The sequence below is a fragment of the Amborella trichopoda genome, chromosome 9 (genome assembly GCF_054954075.1).
Source record: "Amborella trichopoda isolate Santa Cruz 75 chromosome 9, AtrichopodaSantaCruz75HAP2 v2.0, whole genome shotgun sequence".
NCBI classification, from domain to species: Eukaryota; Viridiplantae; Streptophyta; class Magnoliopsida; order Amborellales; family Amborellaceae; genus Amborella; species Amborella trichopoda.
The window spans coordinates 38,902,521-38,917,283 of NC_142344.1; the positions used below are offsets into that span (position 1 = coordinate 38,902,521).

A 14,763-nucleotide genomic window follows, 5' to 3' on the forward strand; every position below is an offset into this window, starting at 1 on the left:
AAAACCTGGATAGGCTTTATCCTGGAGAGATCAATCCAGGTACCCAAACGACCGGCTTGTTTAGTTACGAGAACAAGACGTTCCAGATAATGCATTGCATGGTATATTGTATTAAAAAATTGGAGTCGATTTTTTTTTTTTTGTTTGATATGTAGATTGAAGTAATAGTTGAACTTCTTCATTTTTTATACACTAGTGAACATAGATGAAATAAGCACACGAGAGTGTGAGTGTCGGGCTTGGCAGGCATTGGGCCTGCCATGTAAGCAAGCATGTAAAGCTCTTCAGATGGTTAAGAGAGATTTATATGAATATTGTGATAACTACTTCACAATTGCAAAGTACAAAGAAAGTCATGCCATACCATTACGGCCAGTCTCATACTTTGATATATCTTTACAAGGAGAGTCATCTTCTTATGAGCCAAAGATACTACCTCCACACACGAAATGTCCTCCTGGGCATCCTAGGAAGAAACGCATTGAGAAATAAGGCCTCTTCACTGTAGCAAGTGTGGCCAGCATCGACATAATAGAGCTACATGCGAGGTAGCTCTTTCATGGGAGGTCAGTATAATTTGTTGCTGAATTTTGCACTCGTTACTCATATTATGCATGTAGCTTGTACATGAAGCAAAGGTACTTAGTAATTTTGCACTCATTAATCACTTCATTATTTTTCAATTGAAAAAAAATCTGTATGCACCATTGACATTGTTCTGCCCTTCTCAAATACCGGTTTTTTGTTGTTTGTTATGCTGCTATTGTGAACCCAAAATTAGCATCAAACAACAATAGTTTTCTGCTGATTATAGTGGCCTTTTGTTGCTGAAGTGTAGTGCAACGCTCCTATAAGTTGAGGGGCTGTTTGGATAACTTGAAATGTATTATCTGTGAAATATATTATTGGCGTAATACATTACTGGGTAATATATTACCTGTAAATTAGTTGTTACTGTTTGGGTAGTATTTAGATGCAACCTGGAAAATACATTGTTATTGTGTGGCAATGTCTGAAAGAAAAATAGGAAATGCATTACCAACATTTTACCAACACGTGCCTATAAACTATCATTTCTTTCTTTTTTGTCACAAAATTCCACTAAAATGCAGAATTATCATTTTTTTCTTTTTTGTCATAGAATTTCACTAAAATACGGAATTAAAATCATCGTCACACCATTCCAAAAAGATTTCTAATAATAACATCATCACCATTCCAAAAAGATTTTTTAATAATAACTTGTACCATTTTACAGTCATCATGACACTATTTCATACTTATTTTACATGCTTTCGGCAGTTACATGGAATCACATGTCTTCTAACATGACATTAGTTTCAGCATGATAAGTCATTGGAACAATATGATTGGAATAACATGATTTTATTATGATAAGCATTATTTTTATTTCTTTTTTATAGAAGTCTTTCAAATGTCTCTCTATATAATTTAAAATAAACAATAAATTTATGATACTAAATTCAAAATCTCTATGGTACGAGTTAAAAAATAGGAAGAAGTTTGATTAGTAAACTAGAAGGTTTGGTAATTGGAGTATAAAATTTTGAGGTATTGGAGGAGACTAAAGATTTAGAGGAGACTAAAGATTTATGTTATTTCAATTGAGATTTTAGTAATATCGTATGAGGATTATGTTGTGTGAAATATTTTATTATGATTGTGTTGTGTAATTTATCATTAATTACTAATTTTTATTTTTATATGACAACTGTTGCCTTCAGATGAGGGGACGAGCTTTTGTATTATGATTGTGTTGTATAATTTATGATTGATTACTAATTTTTACTTTTATTATTTTTGTTTTTATATGACTGCTGATACCTTCAGATGAGGGAACGAGCTTAAAATCGGAGGGATCACCTATGCCTAGTATATGGAATACAAGTTTAGTAATAATAAGAGTAGAGAGGAAGAAGTAGTTAAGTTTGACGACTAAGAAATATAAAAAAAAACGCATTTTCGATATCTTGGGTCGATAATCCAGGAAAATAGAGAGATTGATGAAGATGTTGCACAAAGAATCATAACTGGGTGAGCAAAGTGGAGATGTACAGCCGGTATTATATGTGATCCCCACATACCAATGAAGTTAGAGGGTAAGTGGTATGAGATAGATATGAGACTAGCATTGCTCTATGAGGTGGTATGTTGGACGGTCAAAAATAATATACCCATAGAATGAGTATAGCAGAGATGCGGATGTTGAGATGGATAAATGACAAGCTAAGAAAGGATAAAATTCGAAAAGAATACATTTGGGAAATTTTAAGTGTAGATGGGAGAGAGTAGACTTAAGTGGGCTAAAAGGCTCAAAAAAAGCAAGGGCTATGCCTAAAAAGACATTATTAGAAGTTGTGAGGAAAAGTATGGGACCTATGACCACATTGATGGTATGACTTTTAATAGAGCAGATCAGGATTTGTATAGCCGACCGTAATTAGTTGGGAAGAAGTTTTGACGATGATGATTTGTGGGATTTTATTTTATTTTATTTTAGCTTGACCACCAAAATAAACTTAATAAATATCGGGATTTGAAAATGAGCATAATCAGTAAAAAAAAAAAACAAAAACAAAAATCATACAAAAAAAATCTCTATAGATTTTGGGTTTCACCAGTTTGATCTTAATTAGAAAAAAACAATCCAATCAGTTCTAAAATTTCTAGTTGAAGATTTACATTTACCTACTTGAGCCCCTAAAAATAAAATAAAATTATAACTCACTCTAGCTCTTTAGGGCTTGCCCTTGAGAGTTCTATTTTTTCCCAGCGCTGCCACTTCACAAAATTACGCTGCCGGGGCAAAGTCGGGGACTTTCCCACGTTTTCGCGGTTATCAAACGCACAAAAAAAAAGCCAAATATATTTCGGAACTCAGGTGGTAAAAAAATGAAGAAATGCATACTCGACCATCTCACCAATGGCTCGAGGTTTCTCGAGCTTTCTTTCACTTCCCTTAATGGTGGAACTCTTTCGCTTTTACCTATTGAGCGAGTACCCGTGCAGCTCTTACCTAGCCTTTAGGGCTAGTTAAGCCTCCTGTAAATCAGCTTTACCTTTAAAACGAGGTTTTGGGCTTTCTTCCTCTCCCATTAATGGTGGTTCTTTATTTTTTTTTGGTAATAATGGTGGTTCTTGTTCATTTTGCTGAAAATGATTCTTGCTAAACCTAAACCATGTACATTGGGGACCTTTAAATCCAGGTTATCTGATCAATGATTATAAGCTCTCAGGCCTTTTTCAGCTTTCGTTAATGGCTTCTAGGGTTCATTTTGTGAAATTAATGAGTATTTCATGTGTGTGCTTCCCTTAGGATTAGTTAGGCCTGGTTCTTATGTTGCTTTTTCCATTTGAAGGCAGGATATCGGACATAAGATCTGAATCATGTTGAAGTTAAGGGCTTTTCGCCTCGCCCTACAAATGACAAGATCATGCGAATTCAGACGCACCCTACATATCCATGGATTGTGACTGCGGATGCATCGGATCATGTGGTTGTCTGGAATTGGAAGCATCGCCAGGTAATTTTCAAAATTTCTTCCCTTCCCCTTCTCTGCAATATATTGATCTCATTGTAGTCTTTGTTGTTTCTCATTTATCTTTGTGTTGCCATTGTTTTTTGTGTCTCACATTTGCTATTGAATTTTCAGATTATTTATGAGCTTAAAGCTGGGGTGTGGATGAGAGGCGTTTGGTGGGGGCAAAGCTTGAGAAGCTTGCTGAGGGCGAGACTGGTATGCGTCTTGCCCTTTTGAACTGTCTTTAACTTTTCTTCTCTTTTTTGATTTGTGTTTTTGAGTATTTCTCCCTTTGTTTGTTTTCTTGCAGTGGATCAGGGTTTTCATTTTTGTTAGTTTTGAGGTTTTATGCATGCAAAATGCTTCAAATATTGTGAATCATGGCTAGTTTTTTGGATCATATGATGAAAATGATCGAATGGCTCATTCTCAATATTTTGGTTTAGTTCTTTAAGGCTGTTAAGTATGATAATTTATGTGAATATAACCCAAAAGCAAGCCTATCAATGTGAAATTCATGTGTATAGAGATTTTTCTGTGAATAAACGTGTAAATAGCATAATAGAATGAGGAAACTGAAGTTCTGAATTACATAACTACTAATTTGGAATTTAAGAGGAATATTCCTTGTAAATTATTATTTATTATTATTTTTTTGGAAAAAGATGCTCCATAGACTGTTAATTGTGAGAAGGCATTATGTGTATGTCTATACCTTACATTTTGATATTCTCAGTAGCATGTCTTATCTCCTCACATTATAGGCTGTGAAATTTCTTTGAACTTTTTTTTGTAATCAATCTATACAAACTTGCATTTGTTACATGATACATTGAATCTCAACATGATTACTTTACGTGCAAGTTTTGTTGACCTTTTATTGAGCAAACCATCAATGGCATTAATATCAGTTAACTCGTAGTCTTCCTTTTTGCTTGATTGCTAGACTCAAAAGCAAAACCCATTGAAGCCATGCGGGGAGGGAGGTAATGGTTCTATAAGTGCTACTTTCTTTCTCTCTTTTGACTTTTATCTAATTCAAATGCATTTGAGCTTTGGTCTTTTCCAAGACACACCAAGTTATGAAGTGGTCTTTTACATTTGGTTTCCAAACAATGAAGTGTTAAGCAGGTGAGCTTTTATGATAACGATGTTCGTTTTTTGCAACTTTGGCGCAACCGTTCTGCAGCTGCCGAGGCACCTTCTGCAACAAATCAGCTCTCCTCTGCCTTCAGTTCTCCAGTGTCTTCAACAAAGGGTAGACATTTTCTTGTTGTTTGTTGTGAGAATAAAGCCATATTTCTCGACTTGGTTACAATGCGTGGCCCTGATGTACCCAAGCAAGACCTTGACAACAAATCCCTTATCTGGCAAGTCCTTCTAGCTTCATACGTGATGGGGTTTGGTGTTTTACTTTTTCGTAAGTGACTTAATATGATTTGAACTGTGATTACATTCATAAATGAATGCATCTTAAGTTGCTATGTTTAATGATTATACAATGGCAATGAGAACATAAGCATTTGTGTACAACATGGATCACGAGCAATTGAAGTGCCGTCTTCATTGCTATTATTATTTTCTTAATAATGACTAATTTTATTTCTACAAGTATGAGATTACAAAGTTGCTGTGGACACAACATATACACTTTACACAATTTTCATCCTCAAGTCTTTGAGGCTGAGTAACCCTCTCTAGCTAAAGACCATCAGAGAGTTTCTCCTCCTGAGTATGTACAAACTCTATAATTTGTATCATGATCTTTACATCAAGCAAAAGCTTACTCTGGAAAACATCAACCACCAAGATTGGTTGGCTCTGATTTTAGCCCAAGTTATGATAATCTCCTTCCATCACTATAGTTTTCCATTCACCTATCAAAATTTCACATTGGTAAGAAGTGTTCTTGCCTCACTTCGCTCACATTGCATATTCCCATTGGACCACTTATGTTTAGATTTGTATCATTTGTGGTCAATCGAAAACCTATGCCGATACTCTCAGGGCCTGGATTGTCCTTAGAGATTCATACTTTTGAAAGAATGTATCACTAGGAAAATTATTTATATTTTTTTTTGGAGAACTTGGGGTCAAGATGTGAGGTGAGATATATTGACAAAGTCAGTGATGTAATTCATGAATTTTTTGTGAAGCCCACGGCTCATAGGCACTACGTACATGAAACATGATGGTAATAATGCCAATGAACTAGCTTCTGAAAATATGCTGGTTTTAAACATTAAACTTAACCCTCTACCTCAATATCTTTGGTAGCATGAGGAGGAGACGTCGTCTTCCTCCTCTTCCACCTCCTTTTCCTGGACGTCCTTCTCATCCGGCCCTCGCTCATCCTTCACCTTCTACACCAACTCCCTTTAGGCTTCACTCTTCTTGGTCCCCGACCGCTCCTTCTTTCTGGAATAGGATATGCAAACTTTACCCTAAACCTCTCTGCGTCCCACACAAGGCTTCTCCTAAGGGTGAGACAATCTTTAACTCTTGGCTAACCACAAAGAGTGTTACCGACTACTGTTTCTGGGCCTCCTGTATCCGTCGCGCTTGTTGTCGCACGCTCCTCACCCTCCCTCCCTCTTGCAGGCTCTTCGGTTTGCCCTAAGGAGCCTCCCTCTTCTCTCTGCAGCCAGCCCCCGCTCGGTCCCTTCTTCATCTCCATCCCTTTTGAAGAGTCATCCTCGCTTAAGGCAAAGTTCCAGTCTTTTTAAGTAGGCTCGTTTCGCCCTTCTTGAGATGATTTTAGAGGAGTTGAGAAATGAGCACAGAAAATTTGGGAGGATACCAATATTTCGGCTCGACTCCTCTAGCGGAGACTATCTTTTCACCTTTTCATCACAAGCTTATGCCTGCCAGGTTTTGCAGAACTCCAAATCTACGTTTTTCAAAGGGGCATCTTTGCGTCTTCATGCTTGGTCCCCCAGGAAGGATCTTTCAGAAGGCAAAAAGTTTGGCTTACGCTACACCATGTGCCCCTCCATGCTTGGTCTCCTGCAACTTTTGGGAGAATAGCAGAAACTTGTGGAAAGTTGATCTCGATTTGATGGAAATCTCTGAAAACTCTACCGCTAGTCTCCATCCTGCACCTGGTGGAGGTCCTGGACCCTAAGAGTATTCCACCTTGTGTGTGGATAGAAGTGGATAACCTGTTCTATCTGATATCTCTGGCCTGGTCAGAGGTTTCTCCCCCCTCTGTTAACCTAGTAAATAGCTGTCCGCACTCGTTGCCAGAGATCGCTTCACCCCTTTCTTGGTTCGTCGTTGCTAGGAAATCAGGCAAAGCCAAGCGGCGCCACCGGCGGAATCTCCATGACCATTTTCCTGGCAAGAGAAACAATCGGCCAAGCTTTCCGGCCGGTCACCAGTCTTCCCAGTGGACACCACGGGGCACCCTCCCAGCGCAATCTGGGGATGGTGGAGTCAGAGAGTCGGCGACGATCGCATGCGTGGGGTTCACCTTCTCTGAACCATTCTCAGAAGGCAGTGGGCTTGGCCACAACTGTCTGTTACCATCGAGTTCCCTGGCTTCCTCGATCCATCGACCTGGTAAGGAGGTAGTAGAGGACTTTGTTCTCCAAACTTCTCCTGGGCTGTCGGGTTCTGTAAAGGAGCCGTCTTCCTCAGTCGGGGCTGTGGTTTGGGCCTCGGTAGCTGATCCGTTTCACGTGGTGAGGTCCCCACTGGACGAAGGTACACATGCTGCCCTAAAGCCTATCTCTGTGGCCACGCGGCAGGTGCATCCTTCCCCATGTGTCCCAGGCTTTCATGAGGAGACAAATGCTACCTTTTCGCCGCCTTCCATAGCTTCAGAAGCAGCCTTTGTCCTCGTATGATGTTGTGCACTCTGCCCAAGAAATTATCTCGCCTCCGCCTCTGCCACATGGCCTCTCGCCGCAACCACGCCATGATGGTCCACCTAACGCCGTCCCTCCCTCTACCTTTTCCTCCCATGATGTTCCACCTAGGCCTTCCAGTGAACCTACCCCCGCTTAGAGCTCACCGATCTCCACGGGCCAGGAGCTGCAAGCTTCCATCCTATCCAGTTCTCCGTGCAGGTCCTCTTTGTGCCTTCCAGAGGATGCCTACAACAAAGGCGAGAGAGCTTACCCTTGTCACCTTGGGTCCCCCTCTATTTTATCACTGACTTTCCTACCCTTTCACTTCTTTTCCCATAGAGAGCCCCCTCTGTTTGCTTCTTTTCTGCCAATGGAAGTGGACCCTTGACGTCTTCCTTTCGGCATCATCACGGTACAGTCCCTTCTTCCATCTCCCCTTGACCCTTCTCACCTCTTTGAGCTTCTTGGCCCCTTTCTTCCTCAACCCTCTCTCCTTATCCCTCTCGGCAGGATAATGACGGTATTCTTCCCTTTTAAGTTCTTCCCTGCTTCGACTTTCAACCTTGGTCTCCAACCTTTTCCTTATCACTATTTACCATTCTACACCCCTCCTCCATCTCTGCCTGTCAACCCTTGCCCTTATGCCATTTCCAACTAGGCTCTTCCCCCTGTCACCTTCTGGACCCCTACCTAGTCCGAAGCCTCTACCGGGCACCCTCTTGGCTCACCACCTACTTCTGCTCCTTCCCAGGTTAACCCAATTGCTAAGTTCCCCACTGCACTGTCGCTTGATCTTAGCCGTAGTGAACCAGTGTCCTTGCCGTCTGTCTTGCATCCCCCTTGCCAGTCCTCCTACTCCACTGAAATTTTTGGGATTGTTCGTGATCCACTATCCCAAGCACCTTCTTCTTCTTTTTCGACAGAAGGCGATCTAGAGAGAGCCGGTGGGAAAGATAACACTTGCGAAGCTGACATGATGAAGGAGATCTACAGGGTAATGGGATTTGAACACCATGGACCCGAGGGCCCGGCACATCGGTTCTTGCAGGCAGATGCCCAAAGTAGGCTCAAGATGAATCTCAAAGGACATCAAGAACTGTGTAACCTCTTTTCTTTTAGTAATTATGACATAATTGCTACTGATGTCAAGCCTCCTCCCACCACTGCCCAAACCTCCCCCACTCCAAGGCGGTTGCCCAAGACTGCCCCCACCCCTGCTTCTCCCCATAACTTATAAAGATACTCTCTTGGAATATTAGAGGGTTGGGACAAAAGTCCAAAAGGGATTCGGTGAGAGACTTTTCTTTAAAACTCTCCCCATCGATCCTTGCCTTGACAGAGACAAAACAATAGGAGCCTACTCTGCAATCCATCCGCAGCGTGTGGGGCAGAAGGCCGTGTCAATGGGCTTCATTACCGGCGATAGGGGCTTCTGGCGGATTTGGGTAATTTGGAACCCAACTGAGTTTAATCTCCGCTCGTCTCACATAAGAGAATTCTCGGTCACTGTCCTTCTCTCCAGAACAACAGACAGTGCGCTGCTTAAATTCTCCGCCATTTATGGTCCAAACTCAGCTTCCCTTTGCCCTCGTCTCTGGTCTCAATTGGATCTGGTAGCAGCCTTACCACATCCTGCATGGTGTCTGGGTGGTGATTTCAATATCACTTGATGGTGTCATGAGAGAAACTTCAACACCAATATTTCCCAGGGAATGTTGGATTTCTCTGACTTCATCTCTCGACATGAACTTATAGACATTCCAATTCAAGGGATTGCCTTCACGTGATCCAATCACTCTGCTCAGCCCTCCCTGGCTAAACTTGATTGTTTCCTTTTGTCCCTGGGTTAGGAAGTTGCTTTTCCTGGTTCACATGCTCTTACCCTGCCTAAACCTACCTCGGATCATTGCCCCATTCTTCTTGATACACTAGTGATTTGTAGGGGGCCAAAACCTTTTCGGTTTGAATTGGCTTGGTTAGAAGAGCAGTCCCTTGTGACTCTCATCCCCAATTGGTGGAGTTCTGTCTCTTCCCAAGTCTCGGGTAGAGAGGGATTCAAGCTTCAAACCAAAATCCAGCTGCTTAAAAAGTCCTTAAAAAATTGGAGCCAGTCTCAGCCAAGGAATTATTCTCAGTTAAAATGCTCTTGGCTCAACTGTATCCAAGACCTTGATAAAATTGAGGAAGTTAGACCTCTCTCAGACTCTGAAGTATAGGTCCGAACACAATCCAAGCTGGAATACGTTTCTACACTCAAGAAAGAAGAGCGTTTTTGGTACCAGAGGTCCCGGGTCAAATGGTTAAAATCAAGGGACTAGAACACTGCCTTCTTTCATCGTATAGCCAATTGTAGAAGGAGAGAGAATCTGATATCCACAATTAAGGTGGATAACAATTTTCTTACCTAGCCAGATGATATCGAATATGCCATCCTAAATTTCTTCACGTCCCTTTATACTGCCCTTGTGGGACTTAGGCCAAGGATGACCACTTTGGATTTCCTTACTGTTCCTGATCATTGGTCCAACGAGTTGGAAAGTCCTTTTACAGTAGAGGAAATCTCAATCGCCCTTGACCAATTAGTTAAAGACAAAGCTCTGGGGCCAGATGGTTTTCCCATGGCCCCTTTAATTCTTTCCTGGGTACTTTCTTACCTAATCTCAGGAGCTTCTTTGAAGAATTCTATCATAGGGGGATCCTCAACAAAGCTATCAGTGCCACCTTTATAGCCCCTGTCCCCAAGAAAGATGGCGCTGAAGAGCTTAAGGACTTTTGTCCAATTAGCTTACTCAACTCTTCATACAAAATTTTGGCCAAGGTATTGGCTGCAAGACTCAAGCAAGCCCTTCCTTTTATCATCTCGCAGTCCCAATCAGCCTTCATCCAAGAAAGGCTGATCCTAGATAGTGCTTTGGTCGCTCATGAGTGTATCCACTCTAGGCACCTATCCAAGAAACCAGGCTTGATTTTCAAAATTGATTGGGAGAAAGCATATGACCATGTGTACTGGTCATTGCTGGATGAGACAATGGCTAGAATGAATTTTGGTCCTCAATGGAGAAAATGGATAAAAGGTTGTATTTCTACCCCCATTTTTCGGTCCTTATTAATGGGAGCCCGAAAGGATTCTTTGCTGCTTCGAGGGGGCAAGGGGACCCTCAATCTCCCTTTCTTTTTACAATAGTTGCCGAGGTTTTCAGTAGGTCTATCTCTCGTCTCTACCTGGAAGGACTACGTTCGGCTTTCCTCTGTAGCTCACAAGGTCTTTTGGTATCACACTTGCAATACGCAGATGATACCCTAGTCTTCCTAGATGCGGTCCCTCAGCAAATCGAGAACCTTAGAATCTGCCTCAAATGCTTTGAGAAGCCCACTGGCTTCAAAGTAAATATGGAAATATCAAAGATGATGGGAGTGGGCCTCACACTTCAAGAAATCAGATCCCTGATTCCATCCTAGGATTGTAAAGTAGACCTCCCTACCACTTATCTGAGGATCCCTTTAGGTTTAGCGAAACCAAAAAAGAGACATTGGGCCCAAGTGATTGATAGAATTGATAGGCGTCTAGGTGGTTGGAAAGGAAGATTCCTTTCCCTGGCCGGTCGTTCTACTTTGGTTAAGGCTACACTGGCAAACTCCCCTATTTACTTAATGTCCATCTTCCATATGCCAGTGTCGGTGGCTAATAGATTGGATCAATTGATGAGGAACTTTCTGTGGTCCGGCCAAGCCGAAAAAACGAGACATCATCTAATCTCTTGGGGTAGAGTCCGATTGCCCAAAGCCCATGGTGGTTTAGGAATCAGAGATCTAAGAAAGCATAATCTGGCTCTGTTGGGGAAGTGGTGGTGGAGATTGGCCACCCAACTAAACTCTTTTTGGGCACAAGTTATTCGGAATAAATATAACATTCCGGACCGCATTTGGGTATCTGAGAGGCCATCACAAAGCAAGGCTTCAAGAGTTTGGAAATCTCTCGCCTCTTCTCTTTCTCAATTCAAGAAAGCGCTTCGTTTCCATCCAAAATAAGGAAACAGAGTTCGCTTTTGGTCTGATCTATGGATTGGACATGCTCCTTCCCCTTAGGGAGTTATTTCCTAGCCTGTTTCAACTTGCTTCCAACAAAGAGTCCTGTATTGCAGATGAAATGGTCTTGGCAGGGGGGCATAGAACTTGGAACCCCATGTTTCGAAGGAATCTCTCTGAAGAGGAAATATTAGCTTTCACCACTCTTTCGGCTGCTCTTCACCCGGTGTTCTTACCTCCATCAGGGAGTGATTCTTTGGTATGGACACTATCCCCATCTGGTAAGGTTTTAGTGGCATCTTTCTAGAAGAAACTTATCCAACCTCCTATTTTCCCTTTAAATCCCATCTCTCCTCTCTCCAAAGTGTGGAACACTATAGCTCCTCCAAAAGTTCAGTCTTTCAATTGGATAGCAGGCTGTCAACGGGCCCTCACACTTGATCAGCTCCAAAATAGAGGCCTGCCACTTCCTAACAAGTGTGTAATGTGTTTGAAAGAGGAGGAGTCAAACCCCCACCTTTTTCTACATTGCAGTGTGGCTTATGAGGCTTTGGACACTGATTCTACACTTATTTAGTCTCAAATGGGTCCTCCCACATTCGGTTAAAGATTTATTTCTTCATTACTCAGAAGGTCCTTGGCCCAAAGCAGGTAGAACCTTGTGGAGGGCAGCAATCGCTGCTACCGTATGGGTTTTATCGCTAGAAAGAAATGAGAGGGTCTTTCAAGGACACAACAATGAAGTTTTAGGGCTGTTTCATAAGGTTACATCACTCGTAACTTTTTGGGCTTCCACCCACAGTATCTTTGGTGGGATTCCTATGAGCTCTTTCTTAGGCAATGGGACAATATTATCCAACTCCAGCCTATCGAGCTACAACGACCTCACAAATGGTTACCTCCTTCAGAAAATGGCTGTTCCTTGGGAAACCCGGGCCCTTCAGGAGTAGGGGGAGTTTTCCACAACCACAATCGAAATGTTCTCCTGACATACTCAGAATATGTCGGAAATGGAGATTCACAATTTGCCGAAGCATTGGCACTCCTAATGGGCCTGAAATTTTTTAAACCATCTTGGGGCCAATCATTAGTGGTGGAAGGAGACGCAAAAAACATTCTATCATAGGCAGCAGGCACCACTACCCCTCCTTGGTACCTTTCTAGAATCTTTGATGAAATTTACCACTTATGCAGGGATATCAACATCTGTTGGACACATACCTGGCGGACGTCGAACGAGTTCTCCGACCTCCTCGCTAAAGATGGTGTGCGACGACGACCACACTTGGAAGACAATGAATAGTCTACCTCCTTTTTTGCATTGGACCATCGAGGTCTTCTAGGACACTAGATTTTTTGGTTGTTGTTTTTTGTAACAGAGTGTGCTTTTAAGCCCAATTTTTTTGAGACCTTAATCTTTTGGTTACAGCCACTTCTAAGGATATAAGTTGTATAGGGTTTTTGGCTAATTTTTTTGAGTGAGATACCTGGCTCGTGGGTATTCTTGGTCCTCTCCTCCCACTTTCTGCTGTATTCCTTCTTTTTATATAGTAATACAATGATAACATTATAAAAAAAATAATAATAATGCCTATGAACTATTTCCCTCCCCCCCCCTCCAAAAAAAAAAAAGAAAGAAAAAAGGCAGTGGCTATGAATTGTTACAAGATAAGATAATTAAAGTGGAGCATTACTTGTCTGCTGTCCTGTATATGCATGTGTGGCCAACCTTCAGCCCTCCTCACTATTCCCCCCACCCCAACCAAATGAAGAATACATGCCTTCAAAATGCCTATTTTTAAAAATCGTGAAACGTGATTACTAGAAAAAATTATGTGCGAGTAGTGACAATTTGCCTATTTCTTACGTTTCGTTTTCACTTCTCATATCATATCCAGAAAAGATATATAAATAATTGTTGCTAAATGTGTTGAGGAGATGCAGCAGGAGTGAACTTTCTACTTCAAAAATTATGAAATACTTGTTTTGTAGAAATCTTGTTGATAGAAAAATATATTACTTGTAAGCTTTGCTTTGTGGATATGCTGTAGGCATTGGTGTTAAACATTTGTCCTGGTTTCCTATGTCATTGGTTTGATCATGTCAAAGTAGATGGTCTTTCTCTTGATAAGTTGGTCCACGTCTCCTATGCCTTTGGGAGATCTAATTAGAGAATGGGGGAGTATTGTTCTTAGGAATCTTTTGTGTCTAGATCGAGGATGCCATGGTGTACTCCTCTAGCCACGCAATCCTGGTTTGGACTTTCTTTCCCCTCTTAGCCCACCCTTGAGGGTTTTTCAACGTTTTAGATGAGGAGGCTAGAACTCTTACTATTCGGGCCATAATCCTAATATTTAGGCCCTAGTCCTTCTCTAATCCTCTAAAAATGTCTCTATTGAAAGGTGACATAAGTCATTCTGATCAGATGGGGCACAAATGAGTCCTAGTTCCTTGGTTGGTCATTGACATGCTAGTTGAAGTCTAGGAGTCTGAGCTTCCACTTGTTGATCACCTTCAAACATGTTCTTCTTGAAGTGGTTCTCCTTATTGCGTTGAACATGATTTTATGTCATGTTATGGTCATAGATTGAATTGTCAAACAATGTATATGTGATATAATTAACAGATTGAATTGTTTAATCATAGAGAGGGATTAAAAAATTATAGTGAACAACATAACATAGAATGAGTGTAGCTGAGATGAGGATGTTGGGATGGATGAGTGACAATATAAGAAATGATAGAATTCGAAATGAATACATCCGAGGGACTTAGGGGTGGTTCTAATAGGCAATAAGATAAGGGAAAGTGGACTTAGGTGGATGGCCATGTACAACAACGCCCTAGAATAGTACCAGTTAGAAGGGGTGATGTGCTTCAAGTGGAAGCTCTAAAAGGGCAAGGGAGAGGCCCGAAAGGACATGGATAAAATAAGTGAGAAGAGATCAATATTAAAAAAAACAGGGGCTGGCACCTAGGCCGCTAGGTTGGTACCTGGAAACACCTTTACCCCCTGTCGGGGGGGGGGGGACACCTTGGCTATCGTCTATTATTTCAAACATAGACTTTTTTTTTTTGTTTGTGCTGTAGTCTATTTATTTCAAACAACAATATCCCAATTGCTTCAAATACATACATGAAGGAATGTACACAAGATTCTTTTACTTTTTTTTTCACGCAAATTCTTTGTGTAATATGAAACCATATATTGCACCACTGATCTATGATCAAATTTCTTATAATCTTTTGTGGGGTTTAGCCAATTTTCTTAATTGTTTTATAATTAGTATCCCGTCCAACCAAAACATGCAACTAACCCTAATTTGCGAGGGTCCCTTGCATAT

General features: G+C 41.3%; 1 pseudogene across 1 annotated transcript in view; it reads left to right on the top strand.

Annotated features, from left to right (window-relative positions):
• The first annotated feature begins 3,041 nt into the window (after positions 1-3,041).
• LOC18438882 (uncharacterized) overlaps positions 3,042-14,763 on the top strand; it is a 44,348-nt pseudogene continuing 32,626 nt past the window's right edge. The window contains exons 1-5 of the transcript XR_016041368.1: positions 3,042-3,227; positions 3,381-3,545; positions 3,675-3,758; positions 4,489-4,528; positions 4,732-4,912. The product of XR_016041368.1 is annotated as an uncharacterized LOC18438882 (transcript). The remainder of the gene's footprint in view (positions 3,228-3,380; positions 3,546-3,674; positions 3,759-4,488; positions 4,529-4,731; positions 4,913-14,763) is intronic.